Genomic DNA, 11,786 nt, shown 5'->3' on the forward strand with positions numbered 1-11,786 from the left:
TGAAGAAACTTAAAAAATGATAAGCTTTAGATATTGTATGAAATTCAACGGTGACTTGGGCACTAGAGCATTCCACGAGTGACAATGAAATGCTCCAACTGCCTGATGCCACATGGCAGACCTGACACATCGCGTCAAGCGACTGGGGCATTTCACCAAATGCCTTTGTTTCCAAGTCATCATCTCTCATCAGTCTGTATCAACCATTTTTTAAACTAAAGAAAACTTTCTTGCTATTTTGTTAAAATATCAACTAACATAAGTGGAATCAACCCCTACCCCATTGGCAAAAAATCAGCTCATATTTGGGGGAACACTTATAATTAGCTGATATCCGCATACTAGTGAGACATTTATCTGGTGCACAAATGCGAATTAAAAGATGCAATAAATAAAAGAAATATCCGAAAACCATGATTATGAAAACGCAAGGGGTACAAGAATGTGGCTGGTGGGAGTAGAAGAGAAAGAGACAGAGCAAATGCATCTGCCAATGCACACACGACATGTAAAGGGAAGATCAGGGGAAACACGTATAAGGAAGAAGCCAAAGAACGAGTCTCCTACATCCTTCCTTTTTCAAGTAGTGGACCTAACAACGTTTCACGCTGACCAATCCACCATTTATCCGTAATTGTGAAATAGATAAACTTTTTAAATTTTTTGGTCATAACCTCAACTTCAAATCCGATTCTGCAGACTTAAATTCATTATGAAGCAAGGAACAGTTTATGTCGGCCTTTCACATTGATCTTCCAATTATCTCAACAGCATTTGATCAATTTACAATGGAAAACAGTGGATAAAAGCAACTCCTATCGAACATCTGTTCTTAGAAGCTGAATCAGTACGAAAACTTTAAGAACAGCAAAGTTTTCCTTTCATTTTTTTTTCTTGGAAAGTAACAAACAAGAATTGGGCTGTTAACAGGATTATTTTACGAAGATGAAACAGATGAAAGGTGGCGGGTTAATTAGGTCGACCTTGGAGCAGGAAGCCCTATTTAAGAGCACTTGGTTTTTAATTTTTTTTGGTTTGCGATTCCATGACTATTAGAGTTTGTAATCACTGCATCAGAGTAGCATCAGAACTTGAGATTCTCTCCTTTCTATCAAAGTGGCATCAGAACTTGAGATTCGTTTCTTTCTATCAAAGAGGTATCAGAACTTGATATTCTCTTCTTTCTTCCAGATGAGTAATGAGGCAAGGAGCGATCCACCAGATTTTAGAGAGAAACAATGGGAAAAAATTGAATGGAAGAAACTACTGTCTGCATCCTGGAAACTGTCACCAAAATGTACAAAGACGATATTAGCCTAGCTGAAGATTTGGTGGAGGTCAAAAAAATTATTGAACCCAGGAACAATGAGAAACCGATGAGCAAACAAATACAGTACAGCATGATGAAACTCTTGTTCAACCGGTTCATGCTGTTGATGTGTCCGGCCAACTGGCCAAGCGACCAATGGAAAATCTCAGTCCAAGTAGTGTGATTTTCTAATCACCAACATTTCTTTCTGGTACTTTGGACATAGCCGGTGATGATCGTGAAAAGTTCTGCATGGAAAACAATGGTTTAAGGTTCTAGAATATGTTTCTACAACCTCCCAACCTTACCATTAGGGCCTCTTCTCCCCTAAGCTTAGGCACCAGGCCGGGCCACCGCCGGGTACCCGATACCCAGCGGCCCGGGTCCTGAAAAAATTCTTAATGGGCTGATCTTATCAGGCCCGGCCCGGGCCACCGCCGGGTACCCGATACCCAGCAGCTCGGGCCCTGAAAAAATTCTTAATGGGCTGATCTTATCAGGCCCGGCCCGGCCCGACCCACTAATTAACGGGTCGGGCCCGGGCTTGATCCTGTGATGGGGGCCTGAGAAACCCAGCAACTTTTATATATATATATATATAAAATTAACTTAGGTTAGGGTTTCCAGTTTGATAACTTTGTTTCAATGTTTCATACCTTCATTCTATACTTTCATTCTCCCCGTCGGCGAACGCCTCCTCCGGTCCTCCCGTCACCCGTCAGCTTGTCCTCCCTATCGCCCATCGGCTCTGCGACTGCCACCTTGCCGTCACCACCACGCCATCACCGCCGGCGCCGATGTTGCAGCAGTTGTGCCTAGACTGGATGCTCAGCTGCCTCACGAAGTTGGGACGGAATCTGAAGATGAGGGGGACGACATCCCTGCTGCCATCAAGAGCGGTGATGATGACAAAGAGGAGCTGATTCACTTTCTTTTGAGTCCTCTCGAAGGAGGATGAGCAGGAAGTCGAAGGAGGAGGAGGCGAATGAAACAGAGGAGGAGGAGGAAGAAGACATGAAGCCGCAAAATTTCCTCCCAGGAACCTAGCGCAGCAGTTGGACATGACCATCTCACCCCTCCTCTCACTCTCTTACCCAGTAAATCTGAGCCTCACGCTTTCTTACGCAGCCCTAAACACCCTTTCCTTTCTCCCTTCCCAACCTCCTCGGCCTCTTCTGTGTTGGGATGGTTGTTCATATACATAAAATAATGGAGACAGAGGAAGAGAGAGAAACAGGCACATAATCGTAATCGGGAGTATAAGCTCAAGCCCGAGGCCCGATTAATGATCGGCCGGGTCCAGCCCGATTATTAACGGGCTGGGCATCGGGCTTGATACATTACACGGGCTCAAATTTTAACCTTTTTATTGAGCCGGGCCCAGCCCTATTCTCCCCAACCAGTTCCACCACTGTTGGTCACCCTCCGCACCCCTCAAAGAATGTCGTCCAATTAACAAAGCTAGTTATATATGTCCCATGGATATATACTTTTCATTCACTAAGGTCAATACCGAAACTTTACATGGTAAGGTCCATCCCCGGTCAAATTTGTTTAGTACGTGCTAGTTCCAGCAGGTCCACCACCAATAATGGAGAGGTCGGGCATCACCTGATGCCATTGTGCCCTAACGCATAGAGTGCATGACGATTGAGCCCAGCACCCTTTTAGGATCCCAAGCGGGAACTGGGCCGTTTTGGAACTTGGAATGAGACACCCAGCCTATTTCATTTGAGAAAGCGAGGCTAGGGCCACTTGCAATCAGGTCCATAAATAGTTGTCTTTAGGAAATGGAGCCCAAGGCCAGTTTTGGGGTGGTTAACCTTTGGGCTCAAACTGTGTTTATCTGATCCCAATCAAGGCTGTATAGTTTTTGTAGTAGAGGAGGAAAGAAGAAAGCAAAGAGAAGAAAGATGAAGACCATTTCTCATTGTTCTAAACATGGTGTATCCAAGATACCATTCATCGAGTACTACTCTTTTTCAACCGAAGGAGAACGGCACAGACCTAATCTATCTAGTTTGGTTTTTATGATGGATCTACCTTTATTTGTTTTGTAGGCTCCTTCATTTGTTTCATTTTAAGTTATTAAGTTTAGGTAATGGATTCAAAGATCCAACTTTAATAACGAAGCCATATTGAAGAGCACATTTTGTTCTTTTGACAACAAGAGAAGATTGATTAATTGAGTTTACCCTAACTTCTCTACTCCTTAATGTTTCTTCCTTTCTTTCTTTTATTCATTATTTTGCTTTAAAGTTTTTGTTGGTTTGCAATTTCACAACAGCTAAATGAGGCACTCCAATAACTGCATTTAGATTTTACCATCCAAGTGAAGGTAGATGTCTTCTCCTTCACTCCCCTTCCCCCCTCCCAATCTTCAAAGGTTTTGGGGCTGCTTTTGGTGTCTTGAGATGCCATCTCCATTACACTTTGACTGGCAAACTAGTGATCCTCTTTTAAAGCACAGAGAGTTGATGCCTTTATGCTTGAACCAAAAACTGGCTGCCTACCAGCCTATAACCTAAGTCATTGTGCCAACCCCCTTGGGAATAACATATACACCCACTTAATGAAAGAGCTTTGTCGGAATACCAAACTAACTATCTTTATTAATATAAAATTACTTTTTATTATAATACATTTATTTTATAAAAAAAAATTACCTTACAGAACTTTCTGGTGATTAATCTGAATCATATACACCTACTGGGGCCAGGATAGTCTCCTCCCTTTTATTCCCAAAAAAATTTACATATTTACATAATAGGATAAAAAAAACCAAACACAGAGACCGATCAACCTCTCAGTTGTAGAGCCAAGATATATCACATCACTACCATGCAAGTGCCTATTACTAAAAAACTAGACATGAGCGTAGGGAAATACTTTTTCCAGAAAGATGAGGCTTTATCCCAAAGCAACAACGTGCTCCACAAAGAAGTAAGACGGATTCATCGACACATAGAAAAAATGATGGCAGTGAAAGCTCACTTTTAACGATGGCCAGAAAGACATGTCGATGTCCAAAGGAAAATGTCGCTGAAAATGAGCCTTCATCGACGCGTATCGCAAGCTGGACATCCATAAAAATTAACTTTTATTGACACGTGGTCCGATCAATCCGCCGGTATAACTCCATCTTCATCCATGTGTATCGTCTGGCGTTCTAATCATTCTTTTACTGACGTCCTTTAAGCATCGCTAAAATTTGACGGATAAGTTTCACCAATGTCTTTAAGTAGGGCATTTAGCGACGTTTCTTACGTGTCGGTAAAGGCTTCCCTGACTTATAACTCTGCCTTAGTCCTTCTTCTTCTTTCTTCTTCTTCCCTCTTTTCCTTTCTCCTCTTTCTTCTTCCCATCAACGATTACCATGTTTTTCTAGCGAGTCTAGGTGTTTTTCATTGATTTGGATGGCTAATTGACAAAAGATTGGTTCATCCATCCTAATGTTCGGTTTTTTTAATTTATAAATGATTTTAGGTTATAACATGTTTGAAGGGTTTATATCCAATTTTTTTTGGGCAAGATTTCACTATTTTCTAGTAGTATTTGGCAGTGAAGCTTTTGCTTGCAACATTAGTCAAACATTTCTATCTATCTTCCTTCGTTGTTGCTATTGTTTTTCTAATTTCTGTAGGGCGGCAAGAGAGATGAGGCTTTATCCCCAAACCAACATGCTCCACAAAAAAGTGACACTAGAAAGAAAGACAGATTCACCAATGCATAGAAAAAAGGACGTCCGTGAAAGCTCATTTTTACCAATGGCTAGGAAGACATGTCAGTGTTCGAAGCAAAATGTCGCTGAAAATGTGCCTTCACCGATGCGTATCGCAAGCTGGACGTTGGTTAAAATTAAACTTTTACCAACATGGTCCCAGCAATCCGCCCGTATAACTCCATCTTCATCCATGTGGATCCTCTGGACGTCGCTAATAATTCTTTTACTAACGTCCTTTACGCATTAGCAAGAGTTGGTGGATAAGTTTCACCGATGTCTTTAAGTAGAGCCTTTACCAACGTTTCTTAACCATTGGTAAAGGCTTCTCCCACTTATAACATTGGTAAAGGCTTCTCCCACTTATAACTCTGCTTGAGCCTTTCTTCTTCTTCCCTCTTTTCCGTTCTCTTCTTTCTTCTTCCCACCGATGATTACCATGTTTTCTTGGTGACTCTAGGTGTTTTTCATTGATTTGGATGGCTAAATGACAAAAATGTTGGTCCCTCCATCCTAATGTTTGACTTTTTAATTTATAAATGATTTTAAGTTATAGCATGTTTGTATGATATATATCCAAATTTTTCTAGAAGATTTGGCTGTGAAACTTTACAATAATGTTTGTTGAGCTTAGTACTTTCAATTTGGTATATTAATTATAACGGCATCATAGCTGTTTTGGAAGACTCTATTTAACATATTAATAGTTGTTGTATGGTACGTTAATCCACTACAGGAAACTACACTATTGGCAGCCGCTCTTGCCGTCACCAATAAAGCCACGGCGTGTGCCGTAGTGTTATTGGCAATGGCGGATGCACAAGAGGATAGCCAAAGGCTGCCCTTACCCTTTGTGGCGTTGGGAGAAGCCTTTCGCAAGGGTGAGGGACATTGCCAATAACTATGTTGGCTACAGCTCTTTTTTCTAGTGACAATGGAAAGAACCATTGCCAAAATGTACATTGGCAACAATTCTTGCCATTGCCATATGATGCATATATTTATATATAAGAACACTTTAGTTAAAATTTTATTATACATAATTTATACTAAAACATGTCCAATCATACACAAAATTAAGGAGTCTAGACGTGATTCACTTCATTCAATCCTACATTCATTGATTTACATGGTGAGCATTTGTATGCAATAGATTCTTACGTCTTCCCTTATCTTCCAATTGATTTATCATTGCTGTATAGTAATCATCTCCCTTCTTCCACAGGACTGCTCTGTAAAGCTCCTTTGTGAATATGTGATCCGTTTGCTGCCACTGCTGATTCTAGGTGTCAACGACGTTTTCCACCATATTTTCAGGTTTAATTTCTTCCCACAGCCTCTTGTATCTCACTGCCATTGGGAAGAGGCATTATGCATGTCAGCTTATTTTTGTAGCTACAACATAGAAAGTGATACCATCTTAAGCTGGAGATATAAATATATGAGTTGTATTCTTTAGATACAAACACAAATGTCCATTATCCAAAAGCAGAGTGGGATCTTGAAAAGTGGGCAAACACATACTTCACTGGAAGTACAAGATCAGTATATTAGAAGTAAACTTCAAAAGCAAAATCATAACACTAATAGTTTTCTTGAAACACCAACAGTCATCAAGTTAGTAAAGTACTCGAACTAATATACAAGTTCCTCAAGGAAAAAAGAGGTAAAATAGAATCAACCAACATGGAAACTCTTATAGAACATAGAAAAATGATCCTATGGACAATTACAAGTGATAGAAATTACAATACAAAGAAGGTGCAATTAGGAGCAGTTTTTCAAGAGAAGACAGCATAGGTGTAGTTTTGGTGGGATAAAATGCTGCTTCAACAGAATGTTATGTGTCAAGTCACTACGTATACAAGGGAAAGAGTGCCTTTTGGAGTTAGTATTTGGAGTTAGTCTCTAACCCTAAACTCCAAATATGTTAGTTTCTCTTGTTTCCCACAACAACTTATTTCTTTTCCTTATAAGTGGAACCATTTTTTTGCGTATGAGGATAATAATGATGTAAATATCAGAGCCTTTCAAGGTAAATCAAAACAACAGATGAACATAGAATTCATCTATGGTTGGAGGTTTACTTGTTTTAGTCACCAGCAATCTGATGATGCTGGTTCAGCAGCTGCTTCATGATAAAATCACAAAAAAATATGAGTTGGCCTTGCAAGCAAACATAACCAAGAACCAAATCATGGATAACCAATAATAATCACATAGGCCAATAATTGAACAACACCCCTCTTTATGATGTGTATAAATGAGCAATTTATAAGAAATTACAGAATGAACGATCTTGAAACTCAAGGATTTGTGAGAATCAACAATGATTCACCCCTAGCCATTTGAAATGACACAAACCGATGAGATTCACGTAAGTTTTTTAAAACCATGTTTATTTTAATCTCAACTAAATATCAAATCTTAAAATGGCAGATCTAAAATATATGGCAGACCAAGAACAAAAACATCCTTTATCTAACCAATGAGGCTAAAAGGTCAAAAGGCAAGTTTCTATCTTTCCAAATCAATCATATACCAAGAAAAGAAAATCTGTCCTTTTTTCTTTTTGTTTTCTCAAAAGGAACAAGATGTGGTTTGCAAAAAAGCCACCAACAAGGAGACAGCAGGTCCAGTCACACTATAACTATTGAGCACTGTGTTTGAAAAACTTACATAACACCTCAATAGTGAACAAAAATCTGAAGACTATAGAAGATTTTGGGTAGTTTTCATTGTTTTATTTATTTGAAGGTTTTTGTGTTATTTTAACGATCTCTATGTGATTGTCTATATGCTTATATACACAACTATATGTAACACTTAGTGTTATATTTCATTAAGCTTTTTTTTGTTATAGCTGTGTGTGTGTGTGTGGGGGTGAGAGAGAGAGAGAGAGAGAGAGAGAGAGAGAGAGTGAAAACACTTGTCTTAGTGTGTTCAACTGTTCATGTGATTGCAATGGCAAGGGAAGGAAGATGGTAAAGTGGACGGATGCTGAAACCTGGAGCGTGCAGCTTACCTGAGTTTCACATCAAACTACTTGCCTTCATAATGAGGCTGTCCATAAATAGGAAGAGAATGGACTTGACGATCCCAAAGAATATATATATATATAGCCTGAGTTTCACATCAAGCCTTCATAAAGAGGCTGTCCATTAACAAGAAGAGAATGGACTCAACGATCCCAAAGATATATATATATATATATATATATATACAGTCTACAAACCCTCTCTTTTCAAAGCATGCCTAATGGAAGAAATTTGACAAAACTGACAAATTCCAAGTGACCCTCTGATTTTTCATGATGCTGGTTATAGATCAAGTTCACATGCTCAAATGTGAAGCGTACTGAAGCTAAATGGACCAGTTTCTTCCTCTCCAAAGGGATCAACCAAACTTACAAAATTGGGACGCAGAAGTGAGAACTGAGAACCAATGTTTAACAATATATCCTACGGCCCTTTTGCCTATCTCCAAATTCCTGAATTTTCTACAAGAACTTAGCAGAGCACTCCAAACGACGGCGTCTAGCTTGATTGGCATGGTATGTATGAGGTCTTCTGCTTCCGTGAGACTCCCACTACAACCATACACATCTACAATGCAAGCATAGTGTTCTAAACTTGGACTAATGTCATAATTAGCAGTCATTCCTTGGAAAAACTGCAGCCCTTCCTCCTGTAAGCCGGCATGGCTACACTCAGAGAGCACGCCAACGAAGTTGATGTCGTTAGGCTTGATTTTCTCCAACTCCATTCTACTGAAATGAGCAAGTGCATCACTAGGACAGCCATTTGCTGCAAGCCCCAAATCATGACATTCTTTTAATATAATAAACTTTCCGTTCATTTTCATTTTATATTTGTTGAACTTTCAAGAGCCGCAAACTTATGACTTGTTAAATAGAGATATTTAAGAAATCATCAATGAATGGTATAAATTGTAACATGCGACTGTAAGTTTGAACTCTAAATAATGTACGGTCGATGTCTAATAAAGCAATATTTGCGTCAATCGCTTGCCGGGGAAAAGCTGGGCCGGGCCGGGCCCGGGCCCGATAAACCGGCCCGGCACCGGGCCCGATAGGGCGGCCCGAAAGGCCCGACTCCTGCCCTCGGGTCGGGCGGCCTCCGTCCCCCGCTTGTTCCCATCCCCTCCCTCTCCTCTCCCCCTCTCCCTCTCCGCTCCCCCTCTCTCCCTCTCTGGTTCCCCTCCCTCCTCCGCTCCCCCTCTCTCCCTCTCCCTTCCCGTCTCCCTCTCCCTCTCTGGTTCCCCTCCCTCCTCCGATCTCATTATCGAGAAGGGATATGGAAGGGAGTCGGCTATTGTGGTGGTGGTCGCGCGCGCGAGGAGAAGGGCGCTCGATGACAAATTGGCAACGAGGCGGCCACCTTCTAGGACGCCACGATAGACGCAGCCATGGCTTCCGCAACCCAATAGCGTCCTCGGCGAGAACCCTTTCGTCGCCTTCTCTAGCTCCTTGTACTCGAACCTTCTGATCTCCGGGGTGGTGGTCGTGGTCGGCATCCCCTGTTGGCTGTTGCTCCTGCAGCCCTGCTGCTTTTGTTTCTGTTTCTGCTTCTGCATCTTCTTCTTCCGCCTGTTAATCGTGAAGTTGGCGGAGTCGCAGGTGGCCACCGCCGAGTCGGCTCTGCAGGAGAGGCTTAGGTGCCCCATCCTCCTCCTCCTTCTCCTGCCCCCTGTTGGGGACTTCAGGATTTAGGGGTTTCACCGTTTCAGAGGGTCATGTCTCACAGAGGCGGGCGTGGCGTGGGAGGGAGAGCTCCACCCCCCTTCCTCCTCTGGTTCCCTCTCCCTCTCTGGTTCCCTCTCCCTCCCCCTTCCCATCTCCCCTTCGCAAGCACCTGGCCCGGCCCGCCCTCCTCCTCTCCCTCCCCCTTCCCGTCTCCCTCTTCGCAAGCACCGGGCCCGGTGGCCCGGCCCGGCAATATTATCGGGCCCGGGCCGATGTTTTCTTTGTCATTTTCCATGACATTGCAAGTTCTGTGTTTTACAAATTTGACCTCAAGTAAAATGCGCTCGTGATTGCCTAGAATTTACCTTTCCACGTAGAAATATGGAGAAAACCTTACTCTTGGGGCTAATACAAGTACAACACATGAAATTATTTCTCACTGAGGGAACGTAGAATACATTAATCAGAAGCACAGTGGTGCCTTTTGTAGGACCCAATGCCAATACGTCATGAAAACAGTAATTGCCCGTGTAGGGATCGTGTAAGTGTTCCCCTGGGCCATGTTATTTAATGTTTGACAGTTTTTTCGTTGGTAGGGATGTGAATATATATTATTCCGATCAGATATCCAACCAAACCATTTTAAAAAAATGGGACATGAAAAAAAAATTAACATCTGATTAAGAAATCAGATCAGATTCGGATTAACATCCGATCAGATTCATATTTGGATATACATAAATATCTGAGAATTGGATTTATTTTTAAACAAATATCTTATATCTTATGGTTTTACATTTTTCAAATCGGCCAAATGTGGTTCAAAAATTCGGAATTGGATATGAATGTCAAAAGCATATTCGGTTCAAATTTGGATTGTGAAATTGGATTTTGTACTTGAATTCGAATCTGACTTTTTTTTTTTTTGTTCATATTTGAATACAAATTCAAATCCAAATATCCAAATATCCGAAAAGGTGGATACACTTAAAGTAAAGGAAAGGTGTATCCGATTCAAATTTAATTCATTGACATCCCTAGGCATTGGCCTTTGCAACATGTTAGGTTACGTTAGAGTCAACCAACTAGTCAGTTGGTTCATTATTTACAAATAGACAACCTCTTTCTTATCCATAGTGCTAGTTGAACCTCTTGTTATTGCAAACTTTGCAATTGTTTTGTTCTTATAGTTTCATTGTACGTTCTCCAACTTCTTACAATTGTAACGTTGGTGCTAAGAGTCATTATTATTTCCATGGTTGCCTTAAGGTCTTCAAAGGCCTAAAAGTTATCAACTTAATTACCAGAGTTACTATACCAACTACAGCCAAGTCCTTGGCCATGGAAAGCATTTTGCTAACATCATCCAATATGTTGCACGATTCATTCGTCTTGTACGAGTTATATTGTCCAAGAAAGAACTAAATATGGCTCCTAGAGGCGGTACCATATTTCGAAACAATAACATCAAACATCATAGTTTATTTAATCTATAAAGACCCGAATATTATATAATATCATCGGCAGTGTAAGGTTGCATTATTGTCATCACTCCCTTTGTTTTTCTTCTATATCTGTTTGTTTTGTCAGCAGTAATTGCAATTGTTCGATCCTAGAAAATGTGTTCAAAGTCTTTGGGGGCGAATATAGGAGGATTCTTCTCTCCAATATGTTGAAGGTTGTCCCATTCGATTTGTCAGCCTTGGTGAGTTGAGAGTCAGAGACTCTACTAGACATTTTGAATTTGATTAACAAATTTAGTTTGTGAATAATTTAAGAGGGAGTCTCCAATTTTCAATTTTAACTTAAATCAACCACTTTTCAGCAAAAAGAGAAAAACTGTTGCCAGAGAATTTATTTGTTTTTTGCTAGGGCTGATACTACTCTACTGCCAAAGTATGGCGGATTTTAAAACAGATGAAGTTGCCCAGTGGAGCAACTGGGGAGAGATCAAAAGATTCGCACATGGATAGAGTTTGTTTCAATTCAACAGAGGCCTGTATTTATTTATTTATTTATTTGATTAATGTCTTTAATTAAATGGTTTTTCC

The 11,786-nt window shown here is 40.8% G+C and overlaps 1 long non-coding RNA gene across 1 annotated transcript; it reads right to left on the bottom strand.

Annotated features, from left to right (window-relative positions):
* Positions 1-268: 268 nt before the first annotated feature.
* Positions 269-2,561, bottom strand: LOC116253383 (uncharacterized). Its single transcript, XR_004172431.2, has 3 exons — positions 1,966-2,561; positions 1,398-1,557; positions 269-1,284 (listed from the first exon to the last, which is right to left on the bottom strand). It is a non-coding gene; the product is annotated as an uncharacterized LOC116253383 (long non-coding RNA).
* Positions 2,562-11,786: the final 9,225 nt, after the last annotated feature.

The sequence above is a fragment of the Nymphaea colorata genome, chromosome 4, assembly GCF_008831285.2.
Source record: "Nymphaea colorata isolate Beijing-Zhang1983 chromosome 4, ASM883128v2, whole genome shotgun sequence".
In the NCBI taxonomy this organism is placed as follows: domain Eukaryota; kingdom Viridiplantae; phylum Streptophyta; class Magnoliopsida; order Nymphaeales; family Nymphaeaceae; genus Nymphaea; species Nymphaea colorata.